The sequence below is a fragment of the Lipotes vexillifer genome, unplaced genomic scaffold, assembly GCF_000442215.2.
Source record: "Lipotes vexillifer unplaced genomic scaffold, Lipotes_vexillifer_v1.1 scaffold158, whole genome shotgun sequence".
Classification (NCBI taxonomy): domain Eukaryota; kingdom Metazoa; phylum Chordata; class Mammalia; order Artiodactyla; family Lipotidae; genus Lipotes; species Lipotes vexillifer.
The window spans coordinates 341926-363411 of NW_006788189.1; positions in this window are offsets into that span (position 1 = coordinate 341926).

The following is a 21486-nucleotide window of genomic DNA, read 5'->3' on the forward strand; positions in this document are numbered from 1 at the left end:
CATTTATCATTTTATATATCATTTAAAATTTTTTAAACAACAGAACCATTTATACATAGTTTTCTTTTTCTTCTTTAACAGTATTTCTTTTCTTGTCGGTCCATGTAGGTCTACATCATTCTATTTAACAACTGCATCATACTCCAGAGTAGATGTTGGTTGACTGAAAGAAAAACGCACAACATGAGAGCTGTGAGTTAAGTTTTATTCAGGGTCTTACTGAGGATGGTAGCCTAGGAGACAGCCTCTAAGATAGCTCTGAGATACTGTTCCAGAGAGGTCCTGGGGAGGCTAGTTTATATGTGATTTTTCTTATGGAATACATGTAGTCAGTAAACATCTTGGTAAAAGATTACTGTTAGTCTCAAAAAACAGACATCTCATGTTGATGATTATAGTACTTTTCTATGTATGGGAAGATGCAAGAAATGGGGCTCATTAAAATTCTTCCTGAAATGCATCCAACTATTCAAAGGCCTGTTTGTACAAAGCACAGAGCATCCTGTTATTGACTTTAATTTCCTCTGTCTGAAGCACAGGGTGCTTCATCCCATCCTGTTATCACCTTAATCTTTGTCTGAAATACAAAAAGCACTGTGGGTCAGCAACTGCAGTGGGTTAATCTTTGTTGATTTGGATGGAGAGAGAAATGCTCACTGCTGTTCTTTTGTTTGCAATTCCCCCCTTTTGGTCATAAATTCATCCAAAGTTTGGGAGGCATTTCATGACCAATTTGTCCTGCTGCACTAGGAAGGTTCACTTTTAGGTCAAGCAAGGATTTCATTGATAGACCACTCAATGTGTTATGACCAAACTGAGCCAGTCTAACGGTAGCTATAAAGGTCTCTGGACAACCTGTCTTACTAGTCTGTTATGACCCAGAAAAAATTCACCCTTGTTGTTTATTTCCATATCTAGAGTTTATACTATTACAGTCCATCTTAATCTTATATGGAATTATATAGCTGGTTAATCATTTCAAGTCACTTAGCCATCATTATGTTTGGCAGAGACTCAGTTGCATATTGGGTAATATAAGAAAATAAGCAGAGTACAAGTAATATAGCTAATAACATTAATAAGGTCATAATTCATATGTAAAAGTCCAAGAAGTCAAGAAAACACTATAAATAAACATACTGGTCTGGTCCAGCATCTTGGGATAACTATCTACTTCTGATGTCACCTTTTTCTTGTCCTGCTGTGGAGATCCTTCTCTGTTTGAGCATTGCTTTAAGGTGAGTTTGAGGTTAACAATCCTCTCTGTAGACCAGTCCAGTGCAAAGCCCTTTTTAAGTAGGAAATATGAATCCAAGAGTCAATTCCCTTTAGTTTTGTTATGTATGAGCTAGTTAAAAATACCTGATAAAGGCCTTTCTACCTAGGCTGGAGAGTGTCCTTTAAGATAACTTTTTCAGTATATATTTTCCTGGTTCTAGTTCTTGGGGCAACTGATCTTCATTCAAAGAGAGATTATAGATAAACTTCAGAAACAAGCCTAAAATGTCCTTTCAATAATTCAATTAAATTTTGCAATAATGTAACATAGCAACAAAGAGCCATCTAGGAAGTGAGTCTTAGGAGGTATACATATGAAAACTTAAAGAGAATTAATAGCACTAGAACCTAATATCCACAAAGGTGTATTACTGAAATGTAATTTTTCTATCTAAAATGATCTTAATTTTCACCAAATATAGCCAAACTAAGGCTAACTTGGTTGCAAAATAAGTCTAGTTTCAATAAACTTGGCCTGATTATTTACATAAGTATATCAAGAAAAGCAATTGATCATATAAGCTGTTTTAAATTTGCTTTGCTGGAACTTTCCATAAGGAATCTCAGGTTGAACATTAAAAGGCCTCTCAAGGCCAGGAAATTTATGCTAAGGACTTGTCATCAGACTCACCTGTAATACTTATAGATTTGAGTGAAGTCCTGTCTTCTTAAGCTCCCAAGAATATCTTGAGATCCCTGCACCTGTCAAGAAGTGACCTTTCTTATTCATCTGGTAAGGTTGCTGGGAACCCTGTAAGTAAGGTACCAGGTTGTTTTTCTAAAGGCTTTTTTGGCTCCATAAAGTCCATCTTAGTTCATTAAAGCTATCTGGTCATATCTGATTCTATGTATGTTCTCAAATATGGCATTCCAGTCAAAGTCATGAAAATATAGCCAATGTTTCCAACTATGTCCAGTTATAAGGAGAACAGATTCTTTTTTTTTTAACATCTTTATAGGAGAACAGATTCATTTTTTTGTTTTTTGGGGGGTTTTTGCCTACAAGAGACTCCCTTTATTTAGTTATTTAGTTATTTTAATTAAAGCATTTATTTAGGCATTGTTTCAATCAATAAAAAAACACAATACAGGCCACTGCCTTGTTGCCTAACACAATAGGAGACTGCAGAAGCAAAAAGATGAATTACAACATAGTCTCTGCCAGTAGAAGGCATTTCATTTCGACATAAGAAAGAACTCCTTTGACCAACTAGGTGATAAAACTCAAGAACTGGCTGAAGGAACATATATAATATATAAATGCCTGGAGATTGTCAAGAATAATATTGACTGCTATTCAAGATTGTTATGATCGTTATGATCATAGAACTAGATGATTACTGAAGTTCCTTTCTAGACTGTGATACTAAAACCTGTACCTTAGTTTTGGGGGTTTTTTAATTGAATTTTTGAATTTTATTTTATTTACTTTTTTATACAACAGGTCCTTATTAGTCATCAATTTTATACACATCAGAGTATACATGTCAATCCCAATCGTCCAATTCATCACAACACCACTCCCACCCCCCGCTGCTTTCCCCACTTGGTGTCCACACGAGGAGAACAGATTCTTATTGAACATATGCAAATAACTATATTGCCGTGAAAATAAGAATACTCACTAATAGTTTCTAATTCTGCAGGATCAGGTACAGAGAAAAGATAAATGTTTCAATTCTGCTTACAAAAGTATAATTTACCAAATTGTTGTAAGTCATAATTAGCGTAAGGAGAAAAGTTTCCTTTTATCTGGAAAGCAACTTTTTTTTTTAACTGAGTAATATTTTAGATAAAAGTCATAAAATTTATAACCATATTCATCAATTCATTCAGTCCTATGTAATTAATTTTTGTTTATTTTGATCTTCTGTTAAGTATTATGAAGCCATCAATTTGTTCCATAACATTCTTTTACTTCTTACCCAGTTCAGTAGAATGATCTGAAAGTTATCAGAAACGCTGTGGTTGTTTAAAAAAAAGTCATTCCTATAAATCTTCTTGGGAATTTCCCTGGTGGTCCAGTGGTTAGGACACAGGGCTTTCACTGCCATAGCCCGGGTTAGATCCCTGGTCAGGGAACTAAGATCCTGGAAGCCATGTGGTGTGGCCAAGTAAGCAAATAAATAAATAAATAAATAATTTTTAAAAAATAAATTTAGGGCTTCCCTGGTGGTGCAGTGGTTGAGAGTCTGCCTGCCGATGCAGGGGACACAGGTTCGTGCCCTGGTCCAGGAATATCCCACATGCCGCGGAGCAGCTGGGCCCATAAGACATGGCCGCTGAGCCTGCAAGTCCAGAGCCTTGCTCCGCAACGGGAGAGGCCACAACAGTGAGAGGCCCACGTACTGCAAAATAAATAAATAAATAAAAATAAAATAAAATAAATAAATAAATTTAAAAATATATAAATCTTCTTGATGGAGCATTTTTGCAAAAGTATAAGGATAAAATAATAATCGCCTATAAATGACAAAAGACTTTAAATGACATGGTTAGCAACCTGATTAAAATATAATTGACAAAGAAAGTTGGTTATTTCTGTGACATATATTTCAAGATAATAATTAGGATTATGAATGATAATATTATATTAGGACATATCTGAATTTTAGGGATTTCATAAAATTTCTAGAATATTTATATTAATAACATTTAACCATACAATATAACCTAAGAAGGTTTATCATCATTTCTTTTAAAAAAATACCCCAGAGTTAGCAGAAGGAAAGAAATCATAAAAATCAGATCAGAAATAAATGAAAAAGAAATGAAGGAAACAATAGCAAAGATCAATAAAACTAAAAGCTGGTTCTTTGAGAAGATAAACAACATAGATAAACCATTAGCCAGACTCATCAAGAAAAAAAGGGAGAAGACTCAAATCAATAGAATCAGAAATGAAAAAGGAGAAGTAACAACTGACACTGCAGAAATAAAAAAAATCATGAGGGATTACTACAAGCAACTCTATGCCAATAAAATGGACAATCTGGAAGAAATGGACAAATTCTTAGAAATGCACAAACTACCAAGACTGAATCAGGAAGAAATAGAAAATATGAACAGACCAATCACAAACACTGAAATTGAAACTGTGATTAAAAATCTTCCAACAAACAAAAGCCCAGGACCAGATGGCTTCACAGGCGAATTCTATCAAACATTTAGAGAAGAGCTAACACCTATCCTTCTCAAACTCTTCCAAAATATAGCAGAGGGAGGAACACTCCCAAACTCATTCTACGAGGCCACCATCACCTTGATACCAAAACCAGACAAGGATGTCACAAAGAAAGAAAACTACAGGCCAATATCACTGATGAACATAGATGCAAAAATCCTCAACAAAATACTAGCAAACAGAATCCAACAGCACATTAAAAGGATCATACACCATGATCAAGTGGGGTTTATTCCAGGAATGCAAGGATTCTTCAATATACGCAAATCTATCAATGTGATTAACCATATTAACAAATTGAAGGAGAAAAACCATATGATCATCTCAATAGATGCAGAGAAAGCTTTTGACAAAATTCAACACCCATTTATGATAAAAACCCTGCAGAAAGTAGGTGTAGAGGGAACTTTCCTCAATATAATAAAGGCCGTATATGACAAGCCCACAGCCAACATCATCCTCAATGGCGAAAAACTGAAAGCATTTCCACTAAGGTCAGGAACAAGACAAGGTTGCCCACTCTCACCACTCTTATTCAACATAGTTTTGGAAGTTTTAGCCACAGCAATCAGAGAAGAAAAGGAAATAAAAGGAATCCAAATCGGAAAAGAAGAAGTAAAGCTGTCACTGTTTGCAGATGACATGATACTATACATAGAGAATCCTAAAGATGCTACCAGAAAACTACTAGAGCTAATCAATGAATTTGGTAAAGTAGCAGGATACAAAATTAATGCACAGAAATCTCTGGCATTCCTATATACTAACGATGAAAAATCTGAAAGTGAAATCAAGAAAACACTCCCATTTACCATTGCAACAAAAAGAATAAAATATCTAGGAATAAACCTACCTAAGGAGACAAAAGACCTGTATGCAGAAAATTATAAGACACTGATGAAAGAAATTAAAGATGATACAAACAGATGGAGAGATATACCATGTTCTTGGATTGGAAGAATCAACATTGTGAAAATGACTCTACTCCCCAAAGCAATCTATAGATTCAATGCAATCCCTATCAAACTACCACTGGCATTTTTCACAGAACTAGAACAAAAAATTTCACAATTTGTATGGAAACACAAAAGACCCCGAATAGCCAAAGCAATCTTGAGAACAAAAAATGGAGCTGGAGGAATCAGGCTGCCTGACTTCAGACTATACTACAAAGCTACAGTAATCAAGACAGTATGGTACTGGCACAAAAACAGAAAGATAGATCAATGGAATAGGATAGAAAGCCCAGAGATAAACCCATGCACATATGGTCACCTTATCTTTGATAAAGGTGGCAGGAATATACAGTGGAGAAAGGACAGCCCCTTCAATAAGTGGTGCTGGGAAAACTGGACAGGTACATGTAAAAGTATGAGATTAGATCACTCCCTAACACCATACACAAAAATAAGCTCAAAATGGATTAAAGACCTAAATGTAAGGCCAGAAACTATCAAACTCTTAGAGGAAAACATAGGCAGAACACTCTATGACATAAATCACAGCAAGATCCTTCTTGACCCATCTCCTAGAGTAATGGAGATAAAAACAAAAATAAACAAATGGGACCTAATGAAACTTCAAAGCTTTTGCACAGCAAAGGAAACCATAAACAAGACCAAAAGACAGCCCTCAGAATGGGAGAAAATATTTGCAAATGAATCAACTGACAAAGGATTAATCTCTAAAATTTACAGGCAGCTCATGCAGCTCAATAACAAAAAAATAAACAACCCAATCCAAAAATGGGCAGAAGACCTAAATAGACATTTCTCCAAAGAAGATATACAGACTGCCAACAAACACATGAAAGAATGCTCAACATCATTAATCATTAGAGAAATGCAAATCAAAACTACAATGAGATATCATCTCACACCAGTCAGAATGGCCATCATCAAAAAATCTAGAAACAATAAATGCTGGAGAGGGTGTGGAGAAAAGGGAACACTCTTGCACTGCTGGTGGGAATGTGAATTGGTTCAGCCACTATGGAGAACAGTATGGAGGTTCCTTAAAAAACTACAAATAGAACTACCATATGACCCAGCAATCCCACTACTAGGTAAAGATGTTAAAAATAAAATAAAATAAAATGTTTCTCATGTAATTTAATATACCAATAAGCCTCATTAGTTTAATACCTCTCCGAGATATTTCAGGGGCCCTCTGAAACATCTCAAAGTTAGTTAGAGGTCAAAAAAATTCATTTAAAATTTTATTTGAGGAAGTTTATCCAAGATAAAGGTTTTTAAATACTTGGTCAAATAGGATCATACGTCTCTGAGAAACAATACTTAGTTATTCACTTAACCAAAGTGACAATAAGATTTTAAAGGCAAACACGAAAAGTTACAACAGATCACTTAAAAGGTAAAGAAAATTTTACCATCTATTATCAAAAACAGATCAATATTCCAAGAGAACTTAGTCCTCTTAAGAGAGAGAAAATAAAATTCTAGTTTTGCACTAGCTTACTTATAATATTAGGATTGTTTCCATCAATTAAGTCCATTTTAACTTGACCTGACCACCCATTAAACTCTTTGCCGGTGTTTCTTTTCCACAAACCTTCTACAACTTCCTTTTTTAATCTCAGATTTTGTCCTATGCTTTCCATTTTTCTTTCTCTTTCTCTCTTAAGCTCTCTTTAGGACAAAATTATTTTCCTTTCCCTTAACAAAATGCATTTCTGTTACTTATACCCTTTTTTTTTCTTTTGGCCATTTATTTAAATGAGGAAAACAGACACATGCTAAAGAATATGAAAAGCACAAAAGAGCACACAGTGATATGTTAGCAGCTCCATCCTATAGGTAACTGGTATCAAGTTTTTCTTCTTTCTTTCCAGAAATGTTTTGTGCAAATACACATATGTATTCTCTCTTCTTTTTTTTTCTCATTTAAAGTTATTTTATTATGATGAAGAGATATTTGGACAATTTAAAACTCCACTTCCTATACAGACAACTCCAATAATCCCTCAGTTTAGCATGTAAATACATATTTAAACAATTTAAAAACACATTGACTACATAATTTTTATTTGTTACTGCTCAAAAGAAAGGACTTTTGTGTGTGTGTGTGTGCCTAAAGTTTTTATTTTTTTTTACATCTTTATTGGAGTATAATAGCTTTACAATGTGTGTTAGTTTCTGCTTTGTAACAAAGTGAATCAGTTATACATAAACATATGTTCCCATATCTCTTCCCTCTTGTGTCTCCCTCCCTCCCACCCTCCCTATACCACCCCTCCAGGTGGTCACAAAGCACCGAGCTGATCTCCCTGTGCTATGCGGCTAATTCCCACTAGCAATCTATTTTACGTTTGGTAGTGTATATATGTCCATGCCACTCACTCACTTGGTCACAACTTACCCTTCCCCCTCCCCATATCCTCAAGTCCATTCTCTAGTAGGTCTGTGTCCTTATTCCTGTCTTACCCCTAGGTTCTTCACGACATTTTTTTTTCTTAAATTCCATATATATGTTAGCATACAGTATTGTCTTTCTCTTTCTGACTTACTTCACTCTGTATGACAGACTCTAGGTCCATCCACCTCATTACAAATAGCTCAATGTTGTTTCTTTTTATGGCTGAGTAATATTCCATTGTATATATGTACCACATCTTCTTTATCCATTCATCCGATGATGGACACTTAGGTTGTTTTCATCTCCAGGCTATTGTAAATAGAGCTGCAATGAACATTTTGGTACATGACTGTTTTCAGATTTTCTCAGGGTATTTGCCCAGTAGTGGGATTGCTGGGTCATATGGTAGTTCTATTTTTAGTTTTTTAAGGGACCACCATACGAATCTCCATAGTGGCTGTATCAATTTACATTCCCACCAACAGTGCAAGAGGGTTCCCTTTTCTCCACACCCTCTCCAGCATTTATTGTTTCTAGATTTTTAGATGATGGCCATTCTGACCAGTGTGAGATGATATCTCATTGTAGTTTTGATTTGAATTTCTCTAATGATTAATGATGAACATTCTTTCATGTGTCTGTTGGCAATCTTTATATCTTCTTTGGAGAAATGTCTATTTAGGGCTTCTGCCCATTTTTGGGTTGGGTTGTTTGTTACTTTTTGGATTGCATTGTTTGTTTTTTTGTTATTGAGTTGCATGAGATGCTTATAAATTTTGGAGATTAATCATTTGTCAGTTGCTTCATTTGCAAATATTTTCTCCCATTCTGAGGGATGTTTCTTTGTCTTGTTTATGGTTTCCTTTGCTGTGCAAAACCTTTGAAGTTTCATTAGGTCCCATTTGTTTATTTTTGTTTTTATTTCCATTTCTCTAAGAGGTGGGTCAAAGAGGATCTTGCTGTGATTTATGTCATAGAGTGTTCTGCCTATGTTTTCCTCTAAGAGTTTGATAGCTTCTGGCCTTGCATTTAGGTCTTTAATCCATTTTGAGATAATTTTTGTGTATGGTGTTAGGGAGTGATCTAATCTCATATTTTTACATGTACCTGTCCAGTTTTCCCAGCACCACTTATTGAAGAGGCTGTCCTTTCTCCACGGTACATTCCTGCCTCCTTTATCAAAGATAAGGTGACCATATGTACATGGGTTTATCTCTGGGCTTTCTATCCTGTTCCATTGATCTATCTTTCTGTTTTTGTGCCAGTACCATACTGTCTTGATCACTGTAGCTTTGTAGTGTAGTCTGAAGTCAGGGAGCCTGATTCCTCCAGCTCCGTTTTTCATTCTAAAGATTGCTTTGGCTATTCGGAGTCTTTTGTGTTTCCATACACATTGTGAAATTTTTTGTTCCATTTCTGTGAAAAATGCCAGTGGTAGTTTGATACGGATTGTGTTGAATCTGAAGATTGCTTTGGGTAGTAGAGCAACTTTCACAATGTTGATTCTTCCAATCTAAGAACATGGCATATCTCTCCATCTATTTGTATCATCTTTAATTTCTTTCATCAGTGTCTTATAATTTTCTGCATACAGGTCTTTTGTCTCCTTAGGTAGGTTTATTCCTAGATATTTTATTGTTTCTGTTGCAATGGTAAACGGGAGTGTTTTCTTGATTTCACTTTCAGATTTTTCATCATTAGGGTATAGGAATGCCAGAGATTTCTGTGCATTAATTTTGTATCCTGCTACTTTACCAAATTCATTGATTAGCTCTAGTAGTTTTCTGGTAGCATCTTTAGGATTCTCTATGTATAGCATCATGTCATCTGCAAATAGTGACAGCTTTACTTCTTCTTTTCTGATTTGGATTCCTTTCATTTCCTTTTCTTCTCTGATTGCTGTGGCTAATGCTTCCAAAACTATGTTGAATAAGAGTGGTGAGAGTGGGCAACCTTGTCTTGTTCCTGATCTTAGTGGAAATGCTTTCAGTTTTTCACCATTGAGGACGATGTTGGCTGTGGGTTTTTCATATATGGCCTTTATTATGTTGAGGAAAGTTCCCTCTATGCCTACTTTCTGCAGGGTTTTTATCATAAAGGGGTGTTGAATTTTATCAAAAGCTTTCTCTACATCTATTGAGATGATCACATGGTTTTTCTCCTTCAGTTTGTTAATATGGTGTATCACGTTGATTGATTTGTGTACATTGAAGAATCCTTGCATTCCTGGAATAAACCCCACTTGATCATGGTGTATGATCCTTTTAATGTGCTGTTGGATTCTGTTTGCTAGTATTTTGTTGAGCATTTTTGCATCTATGTTCATCAGTGATATTGGCCCGTAGTTTTCTTTCTTTGTGACATCCTTGTCTGGTTTTGGTATCAGGGTGATGGTGGCCTCGTAGAATGAGTTTGGGAGTGTTCCTCCCTCTGCTGTATTTTGGAAGAGTGTGAGAAGGATAGGTGTTAGCTGTTCTCTAAATGTTTGATAGAATTCGCCTGTGAAGCCATCTGGTCCTGAGCTTTTGTTTGTTAGAAGATTTTTAATCACAGTTTCAATTTCAGTGCTTGTGATTGGTCTGTTCATATTTTCTATTTCTTCCTGGTTCAGTCTTGGCAGGTTGTGCATTTCTAAGAATTTGTCCATTTCTTCCAGGTTGTCCATTTTATTGGCATAGAGTTGCTTGTAGTAATCTCTCATGATCTTTTGTATTTCTGCAGTGTCAGTTTTTACTTCTCCTTTTTCATTTCTAATTCTATTGATTTGAGTCTTCTCCCTTTTCTTCTTGATGAGTCTGGCTAATGATTTATCAATTTTGTTTATCTTCTCAAAGAACCAGCTTTTAGTTTTATTGATCTTTGCTATCCTTCCTCTCATTTCTTTTTCATTTATTTCTGACCTGATCGTTATGATTTCTTTCCTTCTGCTAACTTTGGGGTTTTATTCTTCTTCTTTCTCTAATTGCTTTTGGTGCACAGTTAGGTTGTTTATTCGAGATGTTTCCTGTACTTAAGGTAGGATTGTATTGCTATAAACTTCCCTCTTAGAAATGCTTTTGCTGCATCCCATAGGTTTGGGGTCATCGTGTCTCCATTGTCATTTGTTTCTAGGTATTTTTTTATTTCCTCTTTGATTTCTTCAGGGATCACTTCGTTATTAAGTAGTGTATTGTTTACCGTCCATGTGTTTGTATTTTTCTTACAGATTTTTTCCTATAATTGATATCTAGTCTCACAGTGTTGTGGTTGGAAAAGATGCTTGATACGATTTCAATTTTCTTAAATTTACCAAGGCTAGTTTGGTGATCCAAGATATGATCTATCCTGGAGAATATTCCATGAGCACTTGAGAAAAATGTGTATTCTGTTGTTTTTAGATGGAATGTCCTATAAATATCAATTAAGTCCATCTTGTTTAATGTGTCACTTAAAGCTTGTTTTTCCTTATTTATTTTCATTTTGGATGATCTGTCCATCGGTGAAAGTGGGGTGTTAAAGTCCCCTACTATGATTGTGTTACTGTCGATTTCCCCTTTTATGGCTGTTAGTATTTGCCTTATGTATTGAGGTGCTGCTATGTTGGGTGCATAAATATTTACAATTGTTATATCTTCATCTTGGATTGATCCCTTGATCATTATGTAGTGTCCTTCTTTGTCTCTTCTAATAGTCTTTATTTTAAAGTCTATATTGTCTGATATGAGATTTGCTACTCCCGCTTTCTTTTGGTTTCCATTTGCATGGAATATCTTTTTCCATCCCCTCCCTTTCCGTCTGTATGTGTCCCTAGGTCTGAAGTGGGTCTCTTGTAGACAGCATATATATGGGTCTTGTTTTTTTATCCATTCAGCTAGTCTATGTCTTTTGGTGGGAGCATTTAATCCATTTACGTTTAAGGTAATTATCAATATGTATGTTCCTATTCCCATTTTCTTAATTGTTTTGTTTTTTATTATAGGTCTTTACCTTCTCTTGTGTTTCTTGACTAAAGATGATCCTTTTTGCATTTGTTGTAAAGCTGGTTTGGTGGTGTTGAACTCTGTCAGTTTTGTTTGTTTGTTTGTTTGTTTTTGAACTCTGTCATTTTTTGCTTGTCTGTAAAGGTTTTAATTTCTCCATCAAATCTGAATGAGATCCTTGCTGAGTAGAGTAATCTTGGTTGCAGGTGTTTTCTCCTTAATCAGTTTAAATATTTCTTGCACTCCCTTCTGGCTTGCAGAGTTTCTCCTGAAAGATCAGCTGTTAACCTTATGGGGATTCCCTTGTGTGTTATTTGTTGTTTTTCTCTTGCTGCTTTTAATATGTTTTCTTTGTATTTAATTTTTGACAGTTTGATTAATATGTGTCTTGGCCTGTTTCTCCTTGGATTTATCCTGTATAGGACTCCCTGTGCTTCCTGGACTTGATTAACTATTTCCTTTTCCATATTAGGGAAGTTTTCAACTATAATCTCTTCAAATATTTTCTCAGTCCCTTTCTTTTTCTCTTCTTCTTCTGGAACCCCTATAATTTGAATGTTGGTGCGTTTAATGTTGTCCCACAGGTCTCTGAGACTGTCCTCAGTTCTTTTCATTCTTTTTTCTTTATTCTGCTCTGCAGTAGTTATTTCCACTATTTCATCTTCCAGGTCACTTATCTGTTCTTCTGCCTCTATTATTCTGCTATTGATCCCTTCTAGAGTATTTTTAATTTCACTTATTGTGTTGTTCATCATTGCTTGTTTCATCTTTAGTTCTTCTAGGTCTTTGTTAAACGTTTCTTATATTTTCTCCATTCCATTTCCAAGATTTTAGATCATCTTTACTATCATTATTCTGCATTCTTTTTCAGGTAGACTGCCTATTTCCTCTTCATTTGTTAGGTCTGGTGGGTTTTTATCTTGCTCCTTCATGTGCTGTGTTTTTCTGTCTTCTCATTTTGCTTATCTTACTGTGTTTGGGGTTTCCTTTTTGCAGGCTGCAGGTTTGTAGTTCCCGTTGTTTTTGGTGTCTGTCCCCAGTGGCTAAAGTTGGTTCAGTGGGTTGTGTAGGCTTCCTGGTGGAGGGGAATAGTGCCTGTGTTCTGGTGGATGAGGCTGGATCTTGTCTTTCTGGTGGGTAGGTCCACATGTGGTGGTGTGTTTTGTGGTGTCTGTGGACTTATTATGATTTTAGGCAGCCTTTCTGCTAATGGGTGGGGTTTTGTTCCTATCTTGCTAGTTGTTTGACATAGGGTGTCCAGCACTGTAGCTTGCTGGTTGTTGAGTGAAGCAGGGTGTTGGTATTGAGATCGAGATCTCTGGGAGATTTTTGCTATTTGATATTATGTAGAGCTGGGAGGTCTCTTGTGGACCAGTGTCCTGAAGTTGGCTCTCCCACCTCAGAGGCACAGCACTGACTCCTGGCTGCATCACTAAGGGCCTTTCATCCACACAGTGTCACCTGAGCAGGCAGCAAATCCACAGCCATTCTTTCCTTCTTAGTTTTCCTGAAATAAATTTGTTCTTTTGTTTATCTCATATAATGAGAACTCTAGAAATGAGCAGCACAAGGTAAATATGCCAGCTCCATAATGTCATCAGAGACCAGCCTCTTTCTGTTTTTGCTGCTTCTTACACATCCCACAGTGCTGAGCTTTACAGTTCACACAAGGAGATGACCTTAGACTCAGCCCTCAGATGGAAGGTTCATTTCTCCCTCTGGCTCCTGCCATCCTGTAGTTCGTTCTCAACACATTATGGGCCACGTCCTGTAGTGGTTGCACAAAGGAGACATCAAAGCTCTGTAACCATGCTTCCTGCCCTTGTGAGGAGCATCAGTCTCTCTGCTAGAGTTGGAAGGTCTCCTGCAGAGGCGGGGGGTGGCTGTGGTGCACCGTGGGGACCTCCTTATACCCTTTGAAAAAATTTCCTTGCATACACAGATACTTTCCTTTTTAATTTTAGTAGTTTTATTTACATAATCTAAATTCTCAACCCTTAAAAACCCCAGTCTCTAGTGAAAACCAAGATGCAAGCAATCATAAACTGTCACACCAGCATTTCCTGATTGCCAGACTTATGAACATATTCATAACCTCTGCAAACACACATTTTCTCACAACATAATTTCTTTCCTCAAAGTAGTACAAGGTATGTGTCCAATAAACCCAAACATCTTTAGTTTTTCTCTAATAGGAAGACAAAAGTAGGTAATCTAAGACTTACTTAGCAATTAATGTTTCAGTATTTTACTTGGAAATGATATGGATATTCAATAAACTTCCATCATTTAATTTAATTTAGCAGAACTCTAAAGTTTTAAATTACCAAAAATATTTGGAGAAACTATTTTTAAGCAGACATACCATAGAACATGATATGTTTTAGAGAGTTCACTTAAAAACTCTTGCCCCATTTGCATTTTAATTTACTTACAAAAATATCATTATACCTAGTTATTTTTCCTCTTGGCAAATTTTGTAACAAAGATAACATGATCTTATTTGATGTTTAGTAAACCTATGTACAATAAAAGTACCTTTAATGTTGTTAACTCTAAAGATAGCCTATTTAATTAAACCAACAAACTAAAACTTCTTTTTATTCACTAAAGATTTATCCTACATAACACAATCTTAAAAAAACATTTGAGTTAGCTTCTACTATATTCTTGGTATGAGTGCTTAATTTTCTTTAAGCCAATTAAATAGCGATCCTTTACAAATTAATTTTCATAATACCATCCAAACGTAGAAACATGTAACTATAATGTACACACAGACAAATAGATAGTCACAATCAGAGATCTCATACCTTCATTTTAAAACTTAGTCATGAATCAGGTATTACAATACCTGATTCACTAGTTTATAATAAGAGTTGGAATAAGTTAAGCTTACTCACTTGAGTTTTTTAAAAAGCCTATTTTATTTTTTTTCTTCCTCAGTCTCAGGAATTGGAGATGGTCTAGATAAGAGTTTCCTGAGAGGATGTGGTAGAACATTTATATCTCAAAGGCACAGGGAGATAATTGTAAGCTCTCTTAAAAGGACTTTTGTTCACTTAGGGTCAGAATTTTGAAAAGATGTTTTATCAAGCTGGTTTTCTCTGTGTACACAAAAACCAGTTTTGGAATGTCAAAAGAGGCCCATCTTGGTCATTTTCAGGGTGAGATTTTCTTTAGTTCCCTGTTAAGTACATGCAAGTATAAGCTCCATAGGTATATAAACACAGCTGTGGTGTTAGAGTGACCCTTTCTTCTGATTTGAAGGCTTTGTTTTCCATTTCAGAGTTGTTTGGTCAGGGTAAAATTACTATTGAAAACTGTGGTGGGCTGGTGTGCTTTTTGTGAGCTTAACTCCTCTAGATGTTACCCTGGAGTCATTTCAGCTCTTTTATGTGTCTCAGTTTCTCCCTCCTGCAATCTAAAACCACCGAGGGCACTCAGAGCACTAGATGGCCAATCCTTATATACATGTGTGTGTCCCCAGATGAGTGAGTTTTTAAATTAATGAGTGGACTTCCCTATGGGACGCGCTGGACAGTATGAGGACTTGACTCAACAACTCTTATAAATTTCCCAGTTGTCTGAGAAAGCCATACCTGGCCTGGAGGATCTGTGTCCCTTATCTTTGGAGCTGAAAGCTCTCATATGGAATCTTTACTTTTATTCTGACAAGCTACTTGTTAAAGTAGTCAATTCAAGGAAGGATGCCAAGCTAGTCCCCCACTTAATCACCCAGTCTAAACCGTCTCAGTGTCTTTCAGCTGAACAAAGTCATCCCAGTGTCTTCCAATTGGGGAACCCAAGTACCTTTTCTTGAACCTAAATTCAAGAAAAACCTACGCCTCATAGCAAGGAGTTTAACAACCACCCAATAAAACTCAGGAATGTCAACCAAGACAGGAGATCTGAGACCAGGAGAGACTTACCCAGCCATCTTGACTCACTGAGGATATGGACTGGCACAAGGGGCCCTTGCTGGCACCAAGGCTCCAGATCCTGGTAGAGGTCAGGCAAAGGAGAAAACTCTGCTCTGGGTCTCTTCATGACCACCAAAACTGCTGACTGAAAGAAAAATGCACAACATGAGAGTTGTGAGTTAAGTTTTATTCATGGTCTTACTGAGGACAATAGCCTAAGAAACCTCCTCTCAGATAGCTCTGAGAAACTGCTCCAAAGTAGTAGGGGGAGCCTAGTTTACATGTAATTTTTATTGTGGAATACATGCAGTCAAGCATACATCTTGATAAAAGAACACTGCTAGTCATAAAGAACAGATATCTCAAGTTAATGATTATAGTGCTTTCCTATGTTTGGGAAGATGCAAGAAGTAGGGTTCATTAAAATTCTTCCTAAAATGCAGAAAACTATCCAAGGGCCTATCTGTCCAAAGCACAGAGCATCCTGTTAGTCTCTAATTTCTTCTCTCTGAAGCACAGAGTGCTTCATCCTACTATTTCCTTAATCTCTTTGTGTGAAGCACCAAGTTCACTGTTGGTCAGCGGCTACAGCGTGTTAATCTTAGTGGACTTGGATGGTGAGCAAAATGCTCTTTGCTCTTCTTTTGTTTGCATGTTGTTATATTGCTTCAAATTTCTGTTTATAAAAAGTTCTGGAATAAGCATCCTTGTGCATATAGATTTATGTGCATATAAAAACTTTTTTTTTTTAAAGGCTAAAGTCCTAGAAGCGAAATTTCCTCATCAAGACTTATATGCATTCTACATTTAAACAGAATGGCAACTTCACTCCCAGGAAGCTTCACCAAGCTTCTCTACCCTGTCACCTACTGCGTACAAGAATGCTTGGTTTTCCACATTCTTGTCATCAGTGAATGTTATTAGTCTTTTTAGTTTTTGCAAACCAGAGAAACAAAACAAAATATAGTACTATGGCTTAAATTTACATGTCCTTTTAAGTTGAACATCTTTTCATATGTTGTTCTTAATATGTGGACTTCCTTTTAATATTCTTTGCCCATTTTTCTTTTCAATTATTTGCATTTTTCTTATTGATTTTTAGAAGCTCTACATGTATTTATATATAGTAATCCCTAATCTGATGAATGTTGCTTTCCAGAAGTTTGTGATTTGTCATTTAATTTATTAATGTTTTTTCTTTCTTCTAGAAGTTATTCTTAGTTCTTGGTAAAATTCTCTGCAAATGTTTTATAAAAAGTATCTAGATTATATGCACTTCCCCAAAATATTTTTATGTATTTTCTTAAATTTTTCTTAATGCTTATATAATTTTTTTAAATGGCTCTTAAATACAGCTATTTTATTTATGTCACGGCATGAATTATGTGTCTTATTTTGTTTTTCCAAATTCATAGTCAATTATCCCAACAGTGTTGTTAAAAGTAGTCCATGTTTCCCCCACTGATTTGAGATGCTACTTTAACCACAGATACAGGTAAGAGTACCACAAATCCCTGAGTCTATTATAAAATTTACCATTCTGTTTAATTAATCTATTGAGCCCTGTGCATGTATCATAAGGTTTCAATAATTTATTAACTTAATAGTATATTATTTATTAATCTTCTGTGTCAAATGTTCCCTTGGTTATTCTTGTGTATTTTCTCTTCCATTTGAATTTCCATGAAAACTCTGGCAGAGATTTTATGTTCTACAAGTTGGTGGGAAGAGAGATAACTTTTTTAAATACTGAATTTTCCTTCTAGACACATAATGTCTGTTTATTACTATCTCCCTTAATGACATACATTTTTATTTCATAATTTTGCAATTTTCTTTTTATGTATCTTGCATATATCTTATAAGGTTTACACCTAATTATTTTATGTTTTGTGTTGCTGAATGCATGGGATATTTTTTACTTTCAAATTTCATTTCTAATTCTGATTTTCTAATTTCATTTTCATTTCTAATCAGTTACTGCTGATATATAGGAAAGCACTTCATTCTTGTACATTTATTTATATTTTGTGGATTTGTCAAAATTTTTTAATTTCTTTTTTGGGATATCTTCAATATGCAGATGTGTGTAAATGCTGTCTCCTCTTTCCAATATTAATTAATTTTAATTCATTAAAAATTTTTTTTATTTATTCTTTAACCACTTCCAGTATAATGATGAGAGTGGACATTCTTGTCCCATTCCTGTGCTTAATAATAATACAATACCATTAAGTGTAATGCTTATTGTATGTTTCTGGTAAATGTCCTTTACCGAAAATTTTGCTCCTGTTCAAACCTATTGAGTTATTTTTTTAAATCAGAAGTGATAATTGAATTTTATCAAATATTTAGCCAAATATAGAGGTAGTCAAATGATTTGTTTCTCTAATAATGGTTAATATGGTGAACTATCTAAAAATTATCCCTGATTTAGAACCATTCATTCATAATTAGGATGCTAATACCTGAGTTTAATTTATCACTTATTATGTACCAGGAACTATTGTAAATACCACACACATATCATCTTATTTATTTCCAAGTTATGACATATTATATTTTAAATGCAATGCTGGATCTAGTTTGTTAACACATTATTAGGGACTTTTGCCTCTATGTTCTTAAGTGGCTGGGTTTTTGTTTTTTGGTTTTTACCCTTCCTCATCTGGGGAGTTTTCCAGTCTCATAGAATAGGGAATATTTTCAACCATTTTCTATGCTCTATTTTTGTTAATATACAGTATGTCTTTTTACCGAAGATTTGGTTTTTAAAATTCCCTATAAACCTGTCCAGACATATTGACTTTTTAGGGGTACATTTTTACCACTTTTAAAATTGTTTCCATTGGTTTTCTATTGTTTCTAAATTCTGCTTTGGACATTACATATTCCTTGTGAATCATTTATTTTCTCTATATGTAAGGTGTACAATGTGATGATTTGATATACATATAGATTGTTAAAAGATCACCACAGTCAAGCTCATTAACACATTCATCACCTCAAAAAGTTAACTTTTGGGGGGGTGAGGGGAGATGAGAACACTTAAATTTTACTCTCAGCAAATTTCAAGTACACAATGCAGTATTATTAACTATAGCCATACCCCAGCCCTGGGCTAACAATATTTTACTTTCTGGTTCCATGAGTTCAACTTTTTTAGATTCCACATATAAGAGAGATCTTACAATGTTTGTCTTTCTGTGTCTGGCTCATTTCACATAACATAATGCCCTCAGATGTTATCCTTTTTTTTTGGCTGTGCCACATGGCATGCAGGATCCTAGTTTCCCAACCAGGTATTGAACCCACGACCCCCACATTGGAAGCATGGGGTCTTCACCACTGGACCACCAGGGAAGTCCAAATTTCGTCCATGTTGTTGCAAATGACAGTATTTCTTTTATTTTTAAGGGTGAATAATATTTCATTATATATATTACATATAATACAATATTATATTTATTATATTATATGATTATATAATATATATGCCACATTTTCTTTATACATTCATTCATCAATAGACACTGATTGTTTCGATAGCTTGACTATTGTGAATACTGCTGCAAGGAATTGGTAGTGTGGATATCTCTTCAATATCCTATTTTCATTTCCTTTGGATATATACCCAGAAGTAGGATTTCTGGATCGTATGGCAATTCTATTATTAGTTTTTTGAGGAATCACCATGAAGTTTTCCACAGTAGTTGCACCAATTTACATTCCCACCAACAGTTGACAAGGGTTCTCTTTTTTTTTAATTGATATATAATTAACACATAACATTATGTTAGTTTTAGGTGTACAACATAATGTTTCAATATATGTATATATTGCAAAATGGTCACCACAATAAATCTAGTTAACATCCGTAACCACACATAGTTATAAATTTTTTTTCTTGTGATGAGAACTTTTAAGATCTACTCTCTTAGCAGTTTTCATAGATACAGTAGAGTATTATGAACTCTACTGTCACCATGCTGTACATTACATCTCCATGACTTAATTATTTTATAACTGAAAGTTTGTACCTTTGACCCCCTTCACCCATTTCTTCCACTCCCCACACCCCACCTCTGATAACCATCAATCTATTCTCTGTATCACTGAGTTCGGCTCTTTTTTAGATTCCACATGTACATGAGATCATACAGTATTTGCATTTCTCTGTCTGACTTATTTTACCAAGCATAATGCTCTCAAGGTCCATCCATGCTGTTGCAAATGGTAGAATTTACTTCTTTTTTATAGCTGAATAATATTCCATTATATATATTATATAATATATATATAATTTTCTTTATCCATTCATCCATCAATGGACACTTAGGTTGCTTCCATGTCTTGGCTATTGTAAACAATACTGCAGTGAACATGGGGGTGCATGTATCTTCTAAGTTTAGTATTTTCATTTCCTTTGTATAAATACCCAGAAGTGTCACTAACATTTCTCTTTATTCTGTGTGAAATATACTGCCATGCATTATAATTATGGATTTATACTTTGTATCCCTATCTGGTTTTTGCTGTGTCTTGAAGCTACGCTCTTTATGCATAAGTTGCTGATTCTTATTTCTTCTTGTAGAATCATAACTTTCACCCTGGAATGACCCGAGTAGGAGACAATGGCATGTGGTCTTTCGGTTGCTTCTGTGAGTTGCTGTCTAATAGCAGTGTGGCAGCTTCAGCCTGGCTGACTGTCCCTACACCTGCCCTGCCCCAGAGGGAGTAAGGAGGTAGGGAGAGGTACTTAAGCTTAGGAATTTGAATTATTTTCTGTCTGATATTAACATTGTTACACTACCTTTATTTTTGTTAGTATTTCCCTGATGTAAATGTTCTAATTTATTATTTCCAACTTTTGTCATGTCATTTTGTTTTAGGTATGTTTCTTGTAAATTTCAGTCTGAAAGTCATTAACTTTTTCTTTTTTTTGCTGTGCGCGGGCCTCTCACTGTTGTGGCCTCTCCCGTTGCCGAGCACAGGCTCCAGACGCACAGGCTCAGTGGCCATGGCTCATGGGCCCAGCCACTCCACAGCATGTGGGATCTTCCCAGAGTGGGGCACGAACCTGCGTCTCCTGCATTGGCAGGCGGACTCTCAACCACTGTGCCACCAGGGAAGGGAAGCCCCTGAAAGTCCTTAACTTTTGATAGGGAATTTACCTTATTCCCATTAATAGTGGTAGTCCATATGTTTAAATTTATTCTTGTCATCTTGTTTAATGCTTTCTTTCCAAAAAGTTTTTCTTATTCTTTTTTTCTTTCTCACCTTTGTTGGATTGACTCCATTTTCTTTGTCAAATTTTTCTTATTCTTGTAATTCAGAATTTATTCACCATTTTTTGTGGTCACACTTAAATTTTTAACAATATACATGTTGTTCTATTGATTTCTAAAGAAAATCAACCTCTTTTTAATGCTATATGTGAAACTATTTTACAATCAACTATTTTTTTTATACTCAACTCTAAGTTTTAATAGTTTCTTTGTTTACTATTCTTTCTTAATTGCCATGTATTTCTCTAGGATACTGTTTTCTCTATTCTCCTCACAATGCTTCTGACATCAAAAGCATGGATTTTTCACACTAAGCAATTCTTCAATTCTCAGCAGACACCAAATAGATGTCCCACAATTTTTTTTTTTTTTTTTTTTGGCCGCATTGGGTCTTCATTGCTGCACATGGGCTTTCTCTAGTTGCGGTGAGCCATGGCTACTCTTCATTGCGGTGCTCAGGCTTCTCATTGTGGTGGCTT